Source organism: Lepus europaeus, unplaced genomic scaffold (assembly GCF_033115175.1).
Source record: "Lepus europaeus isolate LE1 unplaced genomic scaffold, mLepTim1.pri SCAFFOLD_49, whole genome shotgun sequence".
Lineage (NCBI taxonomy): Eukaryota > Metazoa > Chordata > Mammalia > Lagomorpha > Leporidae > Lepus > Lepus europaeus.
In genome coordinates this window covers 1,372,799-1,390,875 of record NW_026909365.1, presented here as the reverse complement: position 1 = coordinate 1,390,875, position 18,077 = coordinate 1,372,799, and positions in this window count along the sequence as shown.

Genomic DNA, 18,077 nt, shown 5'->3' with positions numbered 1-18,077 from the left:
TATTGTGAAAGCCTCTGTGTTTGTGTTTTCTGGATATTATCGATGGACTTTATGGTTTTGAATATTTTTATCTGGGAACATTTCATTTTGTACCGTTGAAACACTAATTGGTCCATCAAGGGGAAACCAGCTCTAAACATTCGTATTTCTAGGGACAAAGCTAGAGGAACTGCGGAAAACAAACATGATATTTCTGTTTGCATAGATCTCATTTTATGCACTTGCCTAACGAAAAGACATTGCTTTTCTCCAAAACCATTTTTACTGTGATTTCTCGGTTCATTGCACCCGAATTCCACAACAGTTTGTCCGGATATGACTGGATGACACCTGAAATATCCGTGTTTTTTTTTTTTTTTTGATTAAACTAATCCCAGATATTGCTACAGCCTCTGTGTTTGAGTTTTCTGGATATTATCGATGCACTTTATTGTTTTGAAAGTTTTTTTTTTTTATCAGGGAGCATTTAATTTTGAGCTTGGATACAGTAATTGGTTCCACATGAAGACACCAGCCCTACGTATTCGTATTTTCTAGATAGAAAGCTAGAGGAACTGCGGAAAACAAACATAATATTTCTGTTTGTATAGTTGACATTTTATGCACTTGCCTAATGAAAAGACTTTGCTTTTCTCCAAAACCATTTTTATTGTGATTTTCTCGATCCATTGCGTACGAATTCCACACCATTTTGTCCGGATATGACTGCATGAAACCGGAAATATCCGGCTTTGTTTTGGCTAACTCAATCCCAGGTATTGCTACAGCTTCTGTGTTTGTGTTTTCTGGATATTATCGATGGACTTTATTGTTTTGAATGTTTTTATCAGGGAACATTTTATTTTGAGCTTGGAAACACTAATTGGTTCATCACGGGGACACCAGCTCTACACATTCATATTTTCTAGGGAGATAGCTAGAGGAACTGCGGCAAACAAATATGATATTTCTGTTTGTATGGATGACTTTTTATGCACTTGCCTAATGAAAAGACTTTGCTTTTCTCCAAAACCATTTTTACTGTGATTTTCTCGATCCATTGCATACGAATTCCACACGATTTTGTCTGGATATGACTGTATGAAACCGGAAATATCCGGTTTTGTTTGGCTAACTCAATCCAAGGCATTGCTACAGCCTCTATGTTTCTGTTTTATGGATATTAACAATGGACTATATTGTTTTGAAAGATTTTTATCTGGGAACATTTTATTTTGAGCTTGGATACAGTAATTGGTTCCACATGCAGAAACCAGCTCTACATATTTGTATTTTCTAGTGTGAAACGTGTAGGAAATTATTAACAAACATGATATTTCTGCTTGTATAGATGACATATTATGCACTTGCCTCAAGAAAAGACTTTGCTTTTCTCCAAAACCATTTTTACTGTGATTTTCTCTGTCCACTGCATACGAATTCCACACCAGTTTCTCCGGATATGACTGGATGAAAGCAGAAATATCCGTTTGTGTTTTGGCTAACTCAATCCCAGATATTGCTACAGCCTCAGTGTTTGTTTATTCCTGATATTATCCACAGACTTTATTGTTTTGAATGTTTTTTTATCAGGGAACATTTCATTTTGTGCTTTGAATCACTAATTGTTTCCACAAGGAGACACCAGCTCTACACATTCGTATTTTCCAGGGAGAAAGCTAGAGGAACTGCGGCAAACAAACATGATATTATTGTTTGTCTAGATGACATTTTATGCACTTGTAAAGTAAAGTCTTTGCTTTTCTCCAAAACCATTTGCACTGTGATTTTCTTGGTCCATTGCTTACGAATTCCACACCAGTTTGTGCGTATATGACTGGATGAAACCAGAAATATTTGGTTGTGTTTTGGCTAACTCAATCCGAAACATTGTGAAAGCCTCTTTGTTTAGGTTTTCTGGATATTATCAATGGACTTTATTGTTTTGAATGTTTTTATCAGGGAACATTTCATTTTGTACCATAGAAACATTAATTGGTTCTTCATGTTAACACCAGCTCTACACATTCATATTATCTAGGGAGGAAGCTAGAGGAACTGCGTCAAAGAAACATGATATTTCTGTTTGTATAGATGACATTTTATGCACTTGCCTAACGAAAAGACTTTGCTTTTCTCCAAAACCATTTTTACTGTGATTTTCTCGGTCCATTGCATACGAATTCCACACCAGTTTCTCCGGATATGACTGGAGGAAACCGGAAATATCCCTTTGTGTTTTGGCTAACTCAATCCCAGATATTGCTACAGCCTCTGTGTTTTTGTATTCCTGATATTATCCACAGACTTTATTGTTTTGAATGTTTTTTTATCAGGGAACATTTCATTTTGTGCTTTTAATCACTAATTGTTTCCACAAGGAGACACCAGCTCTACACATTCGTATTTTTTAGGGAGAAAGCTAGAAGAAATGCGGCAAACAAACGTGATATTTCTTTGTATGGATGACATTTTATGCACTTCCCTAATGAAAAGTCATCACTTTTCTCCAAAACCATTTGTACTCTGATTTTCTCAGCCCACTGCGTACGAATTACCCATGATTTTGTCCGGATATGACTTGATGAAACCAGAAATATCAGGTTGTGTTTTGGCTAACTCAATCCCAGATATTGCTACAGCCTCTGTGTTTGTGTTTTCTGGATATTATCAATGGACTTTATTGTACTGAATGTTTTTTATTGAGCAACTTTTTCTTTTGAGTTTGGATACAGTAATTGGTTCCACATCAATAAACCAGCTCTACACATTCGTATTTTCTAGGGAGAAAGCAGAGGCACTGGATATTATCGATGGTCTTTATTGTTTTGAATATTTTTATCAGGGAACATTTCATTTTGTTCCGTTGAAACACTAATTGCTTCATCATGGAAACACCAGCTCTACACATTCGTATTTTCTAGGGAAAAAGCTAGAGGAACTGCGGCAAACAAACATGGTATTTCTGTTTGTATAGATGACATTTTATGCACTTGCCTAACGTAAAGACTTTGCTTTTCTCCAAAACCATTTTTACTGTGATTTTCTCAGTCCATTGCATACGAATTCCACACAACTTTGTCCGGATATAACTGGATTAAACCAGAAATATCTGGTTGTGTTTCGGTTAACTCAATCCGAAATATTGTCAAAGTCTCTGAGTTTGTGTTTTCTGGATATTATCGATGGACTTTATTCTTTTGAATTTTTTTATCAGGGAAGATTTAATGTTGTCCCGTTGAAACACTAATTACTTCATCATGAGGACACCAACTCTACATATTCGTATTTTCTAGGGAAATGCTAGAGGATCTGCGGCAAACAAACATGATATTTCCGTTTGTATAGATGGCATTTTATGCAGTTGCCTAACGAAAACACTTAGCTTTTCTCCAAAACCATTTTTACTGTGATTTTCTCGGTCCATAGCATACGAATTCCACACCAGTTTGTCCGGATATGACTGGATGAAACCATAAATATCCGATTGTGTTTTGGCTAACTCAATCCAAAATTTTGCTACAGCCCCTGTGTTTGTGTTTCTGGATATTATCGATGGACTTTATTGTTTTGAATATTTGTATCAGAGAACATTTATTTTTTTTAATTTTTTATTTATTTTGAGAGGCAGAGTGGACAGTGAGAGAGAGAGACAGAGAGAAAGGTCTTCCTTTGCCGTTGGTTCACCCTCCAATGGCCGCCACGGTAGGCGCGCTGTGGCCGGCAGCCCGCACCGATCCGATGGCAGATGCCAGGTGCTTCTCATGTTCTCCCATGGGGTGCAGGGCCCAAGGACTTGGGCCATCCTCCACTGCACTCCCTGGCCACAGCAGAGAGCTGGCCTGGAAGAGTGGCAACCGGGACAGGACCGGTGCACCGACCGGGACTAGAACCTGGTGTGCCGGCGCCGCAAGGCGGAGGATTAGCCTAGGGAGCCGCGGCGCCGGCAGAGAATATTTATTTTTCTACCATAGAAACACGAATTGGTTCATCATGTGGACACCAGCTCTACACATTCAAAATTTCTAGGGAGAAAGCTAGAGGAACTGCGGCAAACAAACATGATATTTCTGTTTGTATAGAAGACAGTTTATGCACATGCCTAACGAAAATATTTTGCTTTCCCCCAAAACCATTTTTACTGTGATTATCTCAGTCCATTGCATATGAATTGCACACCAGTTTGTCAGGATATGAATGGATGAAACCAGAAATATCCGGTTGTGTTTTGGCTAATTCAATCCCAGATATTGCTGCAGCCTCTGTGTTTGTGTATTCTGGATATTATCGATGGACTTTTTGTTTTCAATATTTGTATCAGAGAACATTTATTTTTGTACCATAGAAACACAAATTGGTTCATCAGGTGGACACAAGCACTACACATTCGTATTTTCTAGGGAGAAAGCTAGAGGATGTGCGGCAAACAAACATGATATTTCTGTTTGCATAGATGACATTTTACGCACTTGCGTAACGAAAAGACTTTGCTATTCTCCAAAACCATTTTACTGTGATTTTCTAGTCCATTGCATATGAAATCAACACCAGTTTGTCAGGATATGACTAGATGAAACCAGAAATATCCGGTTGTGTTTTGGCTAACATAATCCGAAATATTTTGAAAGCCTCTGTGTTTGTGTTTTCCGGATATTATCAATGGACTTTATTGTTTTGAATGTTTTAATCAGGGAACATTTAATTTTGTACCATTGAAACACTAATTGGTTCATCATGGGGACACCAGCTCTACACATTCATATTTTCTAGGGAGAAAGCTAGAGAAACTGCGGCCAAAAAACATGATACTTCTCTTTGTATATATGACATTTTATGCACTTGCCTAACAAAAAGACTTTGCTTTTCTCCAAAACCATTTTTAGTGTGATTTTCTCGGTCCATTACATACGAATTCCACACCAGTTTGTCCGGATATGACTGGATGAAACCTGAAATATCCAGTTGCGTTTTGGCTAACTCAATCCGAAATATTGTGAAAGCCTCTTGTTTGTGTTTTCTGGATATTATCGATGGATTGTATTGTTTTGAACGTTTTTATCAGGAAACATTTAATTTCCTACCATTGAAACACTAATTGGTTAATCATGGGGACACTAGGTCTACACATTCATATTTTCTAGGGAGAAAGCTAGAGGAACTGTGGCAAACAAAGATGATATTTCTATTTGTGTAGATGATATTTTATGCACTAGCCTAAAGAAAAACTTTGCTTTCTCCAAAACCATTTTTAACTGTGATTTTCTCGGTCCATTGCATAAGAATTCCAAACCAGTTTGTGCGGATATGACTGGATGAAAACAGAAATATCCGGTGGTGTTTTGGCAAACTCAATCCCAGATATTGCTACAGCCTCTGTGTTTGTACTTTCCTGATATTATCCACAGACTTTATTGTTTTGAATGTTTTTTATCGGGGAACGTTTTATTTTGAGCTTGGATACAGTAATTAGTGACACATGGAGACTCCAGCTCTACATATTCGTATTTTCCAGGGAGAAAGCTAGAGGAACTGAGGCAAAGAAACATGATATTTCTGTTTGTATAGATGACATTTTATGCACTTGCCTCAAGAAAAGACTTTGCTTTTCTCCAAAACCATTTTTACTGTGATTTTCTCGGTGCATTGCATACGAATTCCAAACCACTTTGTCCGGGTATAACTGGATGAAACCGGAAATATCCGGTTTTGTTTTAGATGACTCAATCCCAGATATTGCTACAGCCTCTGTGTTTGTGTTTTCCAGATATTCTACATGGACATATTGATTTGAATGTTTTTATCAGGGAACATTTAATTTTGTACCGTTGAAACACTAATTGGTTCCCCATGGGGACACCAGCTCTACACATTCATATTTTCTAAGCAGAAAGCTAGAGGAAATACCGCAAACATGATATTTCTGTTTGTATCGATGATATTTTATATATTTGGCTAATGAAAAGACTTTGCTTTTCTCCAAACCCATTTTTATTGTGATTTTCTCGGTCCATTGCATATGCATTCCACACCAGTTTGTCTGGATATGACTGGATGAAGCTGGAAATATCTGGTTGTGATTTGGCTAACTCAATCCCAGATATTGCTACAGCCTCTGTGTTTGTGTATTCCTGATTATCTACGGACTTCATTTTTTTTTTCAAATTCTTTTCTCAGGAAACATTTAATCTTGTGCTTGGAAACACTAATTTGTTCCACATGGATACACTAGCTCTACACATTCGTTTTTTCTAGGTAGAAACTTAGAGGAAATGCGGCAAACTAACATGATATTCATGTTTGTGTAGATGACATTTTATGCACTTGCCTAATGAAAAGACTTTGCTTTTCTCCAAAACCATTTTTACTATGATTTTCTCGGTCCATTGATACGAATTCCACACCACTTTGTCTGGAAATGACTGGCTGAAAGCAGAAATATCCAGTTGTGTTTTGGCTAACTCAATTCCAGATATTGCTACAGGCTCTGGGTTTGTGTATACCTGATATTATCCACAGCCTTTATTGTTTTGAATGTCTTTTATCGGGGAACATTTTATTTTGAGCTTGGATACAGTAACTGGTTCCACATGGAGACACCAGCTCTACATATTTGTATTTTCTAGGGAGAAAGCTCAAGGAACTGCGGCAAACAAACATGATATTTCAGATTGTCTAGATGACATTTTATTCACTCGCCTAACGCAAAGACTTTGCTTTTCACCAAACCAATTTTTACTGTGATTTTCTCAGTCTATTGCATATGAATTCCACACCATTTGTCCGGATATGACTGGATGAATCCAGAAATATCTGGTTGTGTTTTGGCTAACTCAATCCCAGATATTGCTACAGCCTCTGTGTTTGTGTATTCCTTACATTATCCACGGACTTTATTTTTTTGAATGTTTTTTTCAGGGAACATTTTTTTTTGTGCTTGGAAACACTAATTCGTTCCACATGGAGACACCAGCTCTACAGATTTGTATTTTCCAGGGAGAAAGCTAGAGGAACTGCGGCAAACAAACATGATATTTCTGTTTGTGTCGATGACAATTTATGCACTTGCCAAAGAAAAGACTTTGCTTTTCTCCAAAACCATTTTTACTTTGATTTTCTCAGTCCATTTCATACAAATTCCACACCACTTTGTCCAGATATGACTGGAAGAAACCAGAAATATCCGGTTGTGTTTTGGATAACTCAATCACAGATATTGCTACAGACTCTGTGTTTGTGTATTCCTGATATTATCCACAGACTTTATTATTTTGAATATTTTTATCGGGGAACATATTTTTTTTTGTGCTTGGAAACGCTAATTCGTTCCACATGGAGACACCAGCCCTACACATTCATATTTTCTAGGGAAAAAGCTAGAGTAACTGCGGCAAACAAACATGATATTTCTGTTTGTATAGATGATATTTTATGCACTTGCCTAATGAAAAGACTTAGCTTTTCTCCAAAGCATTTGTCCTGTGATTTTTTCGGTCCATTACATACGAATTCCACACCAGTTTGTCCGGATATGACTGGATGAAACCAGAAATATCCGGTTTTGTTTTCACTACCTGAATCCGAAATATTGTGAAAGCCTCTGTGTTTGTGTTTTCTGGATATTATCTATGGAGTTTATGGTTTTGAATATTTTTTATCAGGGAACATTTAATTTCGTACCATTGAAACACTAATTGGTTCATCATGGGAACACCAGCTCTACACATTCTTATGTTATATGGAGAAAGCTAGAGGAACTTCGGCAAACATACATGATATTTCTGTTTGTATAGATGACATTTTATGCACTTGACTGACGAAAACACTTTGCTTTTCTCCAAAACCATTTTTACTGTGATTTTCTCAGTCCATTGCATACGAATTCCACACCATTTGTCCGGATATGACTGGATGAAATCAGAAATATCTGGTTGTGTTTTGGCTAACTCAATCCGAAGTATTGCTACAGCCTCAGTGTTTGTGTATTCCTGATATTATCAGTGGACTTTATATTTTTCAATAATTTTTTTCAGGGAACATTTAATTTTGTGCTTTCAAACACTAATTGGTTCCACGTGGAGACACCAGCTGTACACATTCGTAAATTCTAGGGAGAAAGCTAGAGGAACTGCGGCAAACAAACATGATATTTCTGTTTGTATCGATGAAATTTTATGCACTTGCCTAACGAAAAGACTTGCTTTTCTCCAAAACTATTTGTGCTGTGATTTTCTCGGCCCATTGCATACGAATTCTAAACCACTTTGTCCGGATATGACTGGATGAAACCAGAAATATCTGGTTGTGTTTTGGCTAACTGAATCCCAGATATTGCTGTAATTTTTTCGGTGCATTGCATTGGATACGAATTCCACACCAGTTTGTCCGGATATGACTTTATGAAACCGGAAATATCCGGTTTTGTTTTGGCTAATTCAATCCCAAATTTTGCTATACACTCTGTGTGTGTGTTTTCCGGATATTAACCATGGACTTTATTGTTTTGAATGTTTTTTATCAGGGAACATTTAATTCTTTTCTTGGAAAAACTAATTGTTTCCACATGGAGACACCTGCTCTACACATTCCTTATTTCTAGGGAGATAGCTAGAGGAACTGCGGTAAACAAACATGATATTTCTGTTTTTATGGATGATATTTTATCTACTTGCCTAATGAAAAGACTTTGCTTTTCTCCAAACCCATTTTTACTGTGATTTTCTCCGTCCATTGCATACGAATTCCAAACCACCTTGTCTGGATATGGCTGGATGAAACCAGAAATATCCGGTTGTGTTTTGGCTATCTCAATCCCAGATATTGCTACAGCCTCTTTGTTTGTGTTTTCTGGATATTATCAATGGACTTTAATATTTTGAAAATTTTTATCGGGGAACATTTTATTTTGAGCTTGGATACAGTAATTGGTTCCACATGGAAACACCAGCTCTGCACATTCGTAATTTCAAGGGAGAAAGCTAGAGGAACTGCGGCAAACAAACATGATATTTCTGTTTGTATAGATGACATTTTATGCACTTGCCAAATAAAAAGACATTTCTTTTCTCCAAAACCATTTTTACTGCGATTTTCTCGGTCCATTGCATATGATTTCCAAATCACTTTGTCCGGATATGACTGGATGAAACCAGAAATATCCGGCTCTGCTTTCGCTAACTGAATCCAAAATATTCTGAAAGCCCCTGTGTTTGTGTTTTCTGGATATTATCGATGGACTTTATTGTTTTGAATGTTTTTATCAGGGAACATTTAATTTTGTACCGTTGAAACACTAATTGGTTCATCATGGTTACACCAGCTCTACACATTCGTATTTTTTAGGGAGACAGCTAGAGGAACTGCGGCACACAAACATGATATTTCTGTGTGTAGAGATGACATTTCATGCACTTTCCTAAAGAAAAGACTTTGCTTTTCTCCAAAAACATTTTTACTGTGATTTTCTCGTACCATTGCATACGTATTCCACACCACTTTGTCCGGATGTGACTTGATAAAATTGGAAATATCCGGTTTTGTTTTTGCTAATTCTATCCTAGATATTGCTACAGCCTCTGTGTTTGTGTTTTCTGGATATTATCAATGGACTTTATTGTATTGGATGTTTTTTATCAGGGAACATTTTATTTTGAGCTTGGATACAGTAATTGGTTACACATGGGGACACCAGCTCTACATATTCATATTTTCTAGGGAGAAAGCTAGAGGAACTGCGGCAAACTAACATGATATTTCTGTTTGTATGGATGACATTTTATGCACTTGCCTCAAGAAAAGACTTTGATTTTCTCCAAACCCATTTTTACTGTGATTTTCTCGGTCTATTGCATACGAATTCCAAACCACCTTGTCTGGATATGGCTGGATGAAACCAGAAATATCCGGTTGTGTTTTGGCTATCTCAATCCCAGATATTGCTACAGCCTCTTTGTTTGTGTTTTCTGGATATTATCAATGGACTTTAATATTTTGAAAATTTTTATCGGGGAACATTTTATTTTGAGCTTGGATACAGTAATTGGTTCCACATGGAAACACCAGCTCTGCACATTCGTAATTTCTAGGGAGAAAGCTAGAGGAATTGCGGCAAACAAACATGATATTTCTGTTTGTCTAGATGACATTCTCTGCACTTGCCTAACGAAAAGACTTTGCTTTTCTCCAAAACCATTTTTACTGTGATTTTCTCGGTCCATTGCATACGAATTCCACACCAGTTTGTCCGGATATGACTGGATAAAGCCAGAAATATCCAGTTTTATTTTGGCTAAGTCAATCCCAGATATTGCTATAGACTCTGAGTTTGTTTTTTCTGGATATTATCGATGGGCTTTATTGTTTTGAATGGTTTTTATCGGGGAATATTTTATTTTGAGCTTGGATACAGTAATTGGATCCACCTGGATACACCAGCTCTAAATTTTGTATTTTCTAGGGAGAAAATTTGAGGAACTGCTGCAAACAAACATGATATTTCTGTTTGTATAGATGACATTTTATGCACTTGCCAAATAAAAAGACATTGCTTTTCTCCAAAACCATTTTTACTGCGATTTTCTCGGTCCATTGCATATGATTTCCAAATCACTTTGTCCGGATATGACTGGATGAAACCAGAAATATCCGGCTCTGCTTTCGCTAACTGAATCCAAAATATTCTGAAAGCCCCTGTGTTTGTGTTTTCTGGATATTATCGATGGACTTTATTGTTTTGAATGTTTTTATCAGGGAACATTTAATTTTGTACCGTTGAAACACTAATTGGTTCATCATGGTTACACCAGCTCTACACATTCGTATTTTTTAGGGAGACAGCTAGAGGAACTGCGGCACACAAACATGATATTTCTGTGTGTAGAGATGACATTTTATGCACTTTCCTAAAGAAAAGACTTTGCTTTTCTCCAAAACCATTTTTACTGTGATTTTTTCGGTCCATTGCATTCGAATTCCAAAGTACTTTTACCGGATATGACGGGCTAAACCCAGAAATATCTGGTTTTGTTTTGGCTAACTCAATCCCATATATTGCTACAGCCTCTGTGTTTGTGTTTTCTGGATATTATCAACGGTCTTTATTGTTTTGAATGTTTTTTATCGGGGGACATTTTATTTTTCTCTTGGATACAGTAATTGGTTCATCATGGGGACAGCAGCTCTACATATTCCTATTTTGTAGGGAGAAAGCTAGAGGAACTGTGGCAAAGAAACATGATATTTCTGTTTGTATAGTTGATCTTTAATGCACTTGCCTAAGGAAAAGATTTGCTTTTCTCCAAACCATTTTTACTGAGATTTTCTCGGTCCATTGCATATGAATTCCACACCACTTTTATTGGATATGACTGGAAGAAACCGGAAATATTCGGTTTTGTGTTGGCTAACTCAATCCCAGATATTGCTACAGCCTTTGTGTATGTGTATTCCTGATATAATCCACGGACTTTATTTTTTGAATGTTTTTTATCAGGGAACATTTAATTTTTGGTTGGAATCACTATTTGGTTTCACATAGAGACACCAGCTCTACACATTCGTATTTTCTAGGGAGAAAGCTAGAGGAACCACCGCAAAAAAACATGATATTTCTGTTTGTATCGATGATATTTTATGCACTTGCCTAACGAAAAGACTTTGCTTTTCTCCAAAACCATTTTTACTGTGATTTTCTCGGTCCGTTGCATACGAATTCCAGGATACTTTGTCCCGATATGACTGGATGAAACCTGAAATATCCATTTTTTTTCTTGCCTACTAAATCCCAGATATTGCTACAGCCTCTGTGTTTGTTTATTCCTGATATTATCGATGGACTTTATTGTTTTGAATGTTTTTATCAGGGAACATTTAATTTGTGCTTGGAAACACTAATTGGTTCCACATGGAGACACCAGCTCTATATTCGAATTTTCCAGGGAGAAAGCTAGAGGAACTGCTGCAAACAAACATGATATTTCTGTTTGTATCAATGATATTTTACGCACTAACCTAACCAAAAGACTTTGCTTTTCTCCAAAACCTTTTTTACTGTGATTTTCTCAGTCCGTTTCATACGAATTCCACAGCAGTTTCTCCGGATATGACTGGATGAAACCGGATATATACGGTTGTGTTTTAGCTAACTCAATGCGAAATATTGTGAAAGCCTCTGGGTTTGTCTTTCTGGCTATTAACGATGGACTTTATGGTTTTGAATGTTGTTATCACGGAACATTTCATTCTGTAACGTTGAAACACTAATTAGTTCATCATGGGATCAGCAGCTGTACACATGCGTATTTTCTAGGGAGAAAGCTAGAGGAATTGCGGCAAACAAACATGATATTTCTGTGTGTATCGATGACATTTTATGCAAATGCCTAACGAAAAGACTTTCCTTTTTCCAAAACCATTTTTACTGTGATTTTCTCGGTCCATTGAATACGAATTCCACACCACATTGTCCGGATATGACTGGATGAAACCGGAAATATCCGCTTGTGTTTTGTCTAACTCAATCTGAAATATTGTGAAAGATTCTGTGTTTGTGTTTCCAAGATATTATCAATGGACTTTATTGTTTTGAAAGTTTTCATCGGGGAACATTTAATTTTGTAACGTTGACACACTAATTGGTTCATCATTGGGACACCAGCTCTACAAATTCGTATTTTCTAGGGAGAAAGCTAGAGGAACTGCGGCAAACAAACATGATATTTTTGTTTGTATCAATGACATTTTATGCACTTGCCTAACGAAAAGACTTTGCTTTTCCCCAAAACCATTTTTACTGTGATTTTCTTGGTCCATTGCATACGAATTCCACACCAGATAGTCCGGATATGACTGGATGAAAATAGAAATATATGATTGTGTTTTGGCTAACTCACCAAAATATTGTGAAAGCCTCTGTGTTTGTTTGTTCTGGATATTATCGATGGTCTTATTGTTTTTAATGTTCTTATAAGGCAACATTTAATTTTGTGCTTGGAATCACTAAATGGTACGGCATGGAGACAGCAGCTCTACACATTCGTACTTTCTAGGGAGAAAGCTGGAGGAACTGCGGCAAACAAACATGATATTTCTGTTTGTCTAGATGACATTTTGTGCACTTGCCTAACGAAAAGACTTTGCTTTTCTCCAAAACCATTTTTACTGTGATTTTCTCGGTCCATTGCATAGGAAGTCCACAACAGTTTGTCCGGATATGACTGGATGAAACCGGAAATATCCGGTTTTGTCTTGGCTAACTCAATCCCAGATAATGCTAAAGCCTCTGTGTATCTGTATTCCTGATATTATCCACGGAGTTTATTGTTTTGAATATTTTTTATCAGGGATTATTAAGTTTTGTGCTTCGAAACACTAATTGGTTCCACATGTAGACACCAGCTCTACATATTCGCATTTTCTACGGAGAAAGGTAGAGGAACTGCGGCAAACAAACAAGATATTTCTGTTTCTATCGATGACATTTTATGCAGTTGCCTAACGAAAAGGCTTTGCTGTTCTCCAAAACCATTTGTACTGTGATTTTCTCGGTCCATTGCATATGAACTCCACACCAGATTGTCCGGATATGACTGGATGAAAATAGAAATATCCGATTGTGTTTTGGCTAACTCAATCCGAAATATTGTGAAAGTCTCTGTGTTTGCTTGTTCTTGATATTATCGATGGTCTTTATTATTTTGAATGTTTTTATCAGGGAACATTTAATTTTGTGCTTGGAACACTAATTGGTTCCACATGGAGACAGCAGCTCTACACATTCGGACTTTCTAGGGAGAAAGCTAGAGGAACTGCGGCAAACAAACATTATATTTCTGTTTGTATAGATGACATTTTATGCACCTGCCTAACGAAAAGACTTTGCTTTACTCCAAAACCATTTTTACTGTGATTTTTTCGGTCCATTGCATTCGAAGTCCACACCAGTTTGTCTGGGTATGACTGGATGAATCCGGAAATATCCGGTTTTGTTTTGGCTAACTCAATCCCAGATATTACTACAGCATCTCAGTTTGTGTTTCTGGATATTATCAATGGACTTTATTGTTTTGAATGTTTTTTATTGGGGAACATTTTATTTTGAGCTTGCATACAGTAATTGGTTCCACATGGAGACACCAGCTGTGCACATTTGTATTTTCTATGGAGAGTGCTAGAGGAACTGTGGCAAACAAACATGATGTTTCTGTTTGTATCAATGACATTTTATGCACTTGCCTAACGAAAAGACTTTGCTTTTCTCCAAAACAATTTTTACAGTGATTTTCTCGGTCCATTGCATATGAATTCCAAATGACTTTCTCCGCATATGACTGGATGAAACCAGAAATATCCGGTTGTGTTTTGGCTAACTCAATGCAAAATATTGTGAAAGTTTCTGGGTTTGTGTTTTCTGGATACTATCGATGGACTTTACTGTTTTGAAATTTTTTATCAGGGAACATTTCATTTTGTACTATAGAAACTCTAATTGGTTCATCCTGGGGACACCAGCTCTACACAGTCGTATTTTCTAGGGAGAAACTAGAGGAACTGCGGCAAACAAACATGATATTTCTGTTTGTATAGATCACATTTTATGCACTTGCCTAACGAAAAGACTTTGATTTTCTCCAAACCATTTTTACTGTGATTTTCTCGGCCCATTGCATATGAATTCCACACCAGTTTCTGCGGATATGACTGGAAGAAACCAAAAATAGCTGGTTTTTTTTTGGCTAACTCAATCCCAGATATTGCTACAGCCTCTGTGTTTGTGCATTCCTGATATTATCCACGGACTTTATTGCTTTGAATTTTTTTACCAGGGAACATTAAGTTTTGTTCTTGGAAACACTAATTGGTTCCACATGGAGACACCAGCTCTACACATTCTTATTTGCTAGGGAGAAAGCTAGAGGAACTTCGACAAACAACCATGATATTTCTGTTTGTATCGATGATATATTATCTACTTGCCTAATGAAAAGACTTTGATTTTCTTCAAAAAAAATTTTTATGCGATTTTCTCGGTCCATTGCATACGAATTCCACACCAGTTTGTCCGGATATGACAGGAGGAAACCAGAAATATCCGGTTGTGTTTTGTCTAACTCAATCCCAGATATTGCTACATACTCTGTGTTTGTGTATTCCTGATCTTTTCCTCAGACTTTATTGTTTTGAATGTTTATTATCAGGGAACGTTTAATTTTGTACCATTGAAACACTAATTGGTTCCACATGGAGACACCAACTCTACACATTAATATTTTCTACGGAGAAAGCAAGAGGAACTACGGCAAACAAACATGATATTTATGTTTGTGTAGATGACACTTTATGCAGTTGCCTAACAAAAAGTCTTTGCTTTTCTCCAAAACCATTTTTCCTGTGATTTTCTCGGTCTATTGCATACGATTTCGACACCATTGTTCATATATGTCTGGATGAAACCAGAAATATCGGGTTTCGGCTTGGCTAACCCAATCACAGATATTGCTACAGCCTCTGTGTTTGTGTATTCCTGATATTATCTACGGACTTTATTGCTTTGAATTTATTTTATCAGGGAACATTTAATTTTGTGCTTGGAAACACTAATTGGTTCCACATTGAGACACCGGCTCTACAGATTCGTATTTTCTAGGGAGAATGCTAGAGGAACAGCGGCAAACAAACATTATATTTCTGTTTGTATAGATGACATTTTATGCACTTACGTAACGAAAAGACTTTGCTTTTCTGCAAATCCATTTTCACTCTGATTATCTCGGTCCATTGCATACGAATTCCACTCCCGTTTTCCGGATATGACTGGATGAAACCAGAAATATCCGGTTTTGTTTAGGCTAAGTCAATGCGAAATATTGCTACAGCCTCTGTGTTTGTGTTTTCCGGATTTTATCCATGGACTTTATTGTTTTGAATGTTTTTATCAGTGAACGTTTATTGTAGTACCGTAGAAACATAATTTGGTTCATCATGGGGACACAAGCTCTACACATTCGTATTTTCTGGGGAGAAAGCTAGAGGAACTGTGGCAAACATGATGTTTACATTTGTGTAGATGACATTTAATGCACTTGCCTAACAAAAAGACTTTGCTTTTCTCCAAAACCATTTTTACTGTGATTTTTCTCGGTACATTGCATATGAATTCCACAACAGTTTGTCCGGATATGACTGGATGAAACCTGAAATATGCGGTTTTGTTTTGGCTAACTCAATCCCAGATATTGCTATAGCCTCTGTGTTTGTGTTTTCCAGATATTCTACATGGACATATTGATTTGAATGTTTTTTATCAGGGAACATTTAATTTTTTATTTGGAAAATCTAATTGGTTCCAAATGCAGTCACCAGCTCTACACATTCGTAGTTTCTAGGGAGATAGCTAGAGGAACTGCGGCAAGCAAACATGATATTTCTGTTTGTATTGATGATAATTTATCAACTAGCCTAATGAAAAGACCTTGCTTTTATCCAAAAGCATTTTTACTGTGATTTTCGCAGTCCATTGCATACGAATTCCACACCAGTTTGACTAGATATGACTGGATGAAACCGGAAATACCCGGTTTTGTTTTCTCTAACAAAATCCCAGATATTGCTACAGCCTCTGTGTTTGTGTTTTGTGGATATTATCGATGGAATTATTGTTTTGAATGTTTTTATCAGGGAACATTTCATTTTGTACCGTTGAAACACTAATTGGTTCATATTGGGAACATCAGCACTACACATTCGTATTTTCTAGGATAAAAACTAGAGGAACTGCGGCAAACAAAACTATTATTTCTGTTTGTATCGATGATATTTTATCTACTTGCCTTATGAAAAATCTTTGCTTTTCTCCAAAACCATTTGTACTGTGATTTTCTCGGTCAATTGCATACAAATTCCACACCAGTTTCTCCGGGTAAGACTGGATGAAACCGGAAATATCCGGTTTTGTTTTGGCTAACTCAATCCCAGATATTGCTACAGCCTCTGTGTTTGTGTTTTCTGCATATTATCAATGGACTTTAAAGTTTTGAATATATTTTTTCAGGGAACATTTCATTTTGTACCGTTGAAACACTAATTGGTTCATCATGGGGACACCAGCTCTACACATTCATATTTTCTAGGGAGAAAGCTGGAGGAACTGCGGCAAACAAACATGATATTTCTGTTTGTATCGATGACATTTTATGCACTTGTCTAACGAAAAGACTTTACTTTTCCCCAAAACCATTTTTACGGTGATTTTCTCGGTCCATTGCATACGAATTCCACACCACATTGTCTGGATATGACTGGGTGAAACCAGAAATATCCGGTTGTGTTTTGGCTAACTCAATCTGAAATATTGCTACAGCCTCTGTGTTTGTGTTTTCAGGATATTATCCATGGACTTTATTGTTTTGAATGTTTTTATCAGGGAACGTTTATTTTAGTACCGTTGAAACACTAATTGGTTCATCATGGGGACACCAGCTCTACACATTCGTATTTACTGGGGAGAAAGCTAGGGGAACTGCGGCAAACAAACATGATATTTCTCATTGAAAAGATGACATTTTATGCACTTGCCTAACGAAAAGACTTTGCTTTTCTCCAAAACCATTTATACTGTGAATTCCTCGATCCATTTCATACGAATTCCACACCACTTTGTCCGGATATGATTGGATGAAACCAGAAATATCTGGTTTTGTTTTGGCTAACTCAATGTGAACATTGCTACAGCCTCTGTGTTTGTATTTTCTGGATATTATCCACGGACTTTAATGTTTTGAATGTTTTTTTTCAGGGAACATTTAATTTTCTGCTTGGAAACACTAATTGGTTCCACATAGAGACACCAGCTCTACACATTCGTATTTTCTAGGGAGAAAGCTAGAGAAACTACGACACACAAACATGATATTTCTGTTTGTATCGATGACATTTTATGCACTTGCCTAACAAAAAGAATTTGCTGTTCTCCAAAACCATTTTTACTGTGATTTTCTTGGTCCATTGCATACGAATTCCACACCACTTTACCGGATATGACGGGATGAAACCGGAAATATCCGTTTTTTTTTTTTTGTTGTTGTTAACTCAATCACAGATATTGC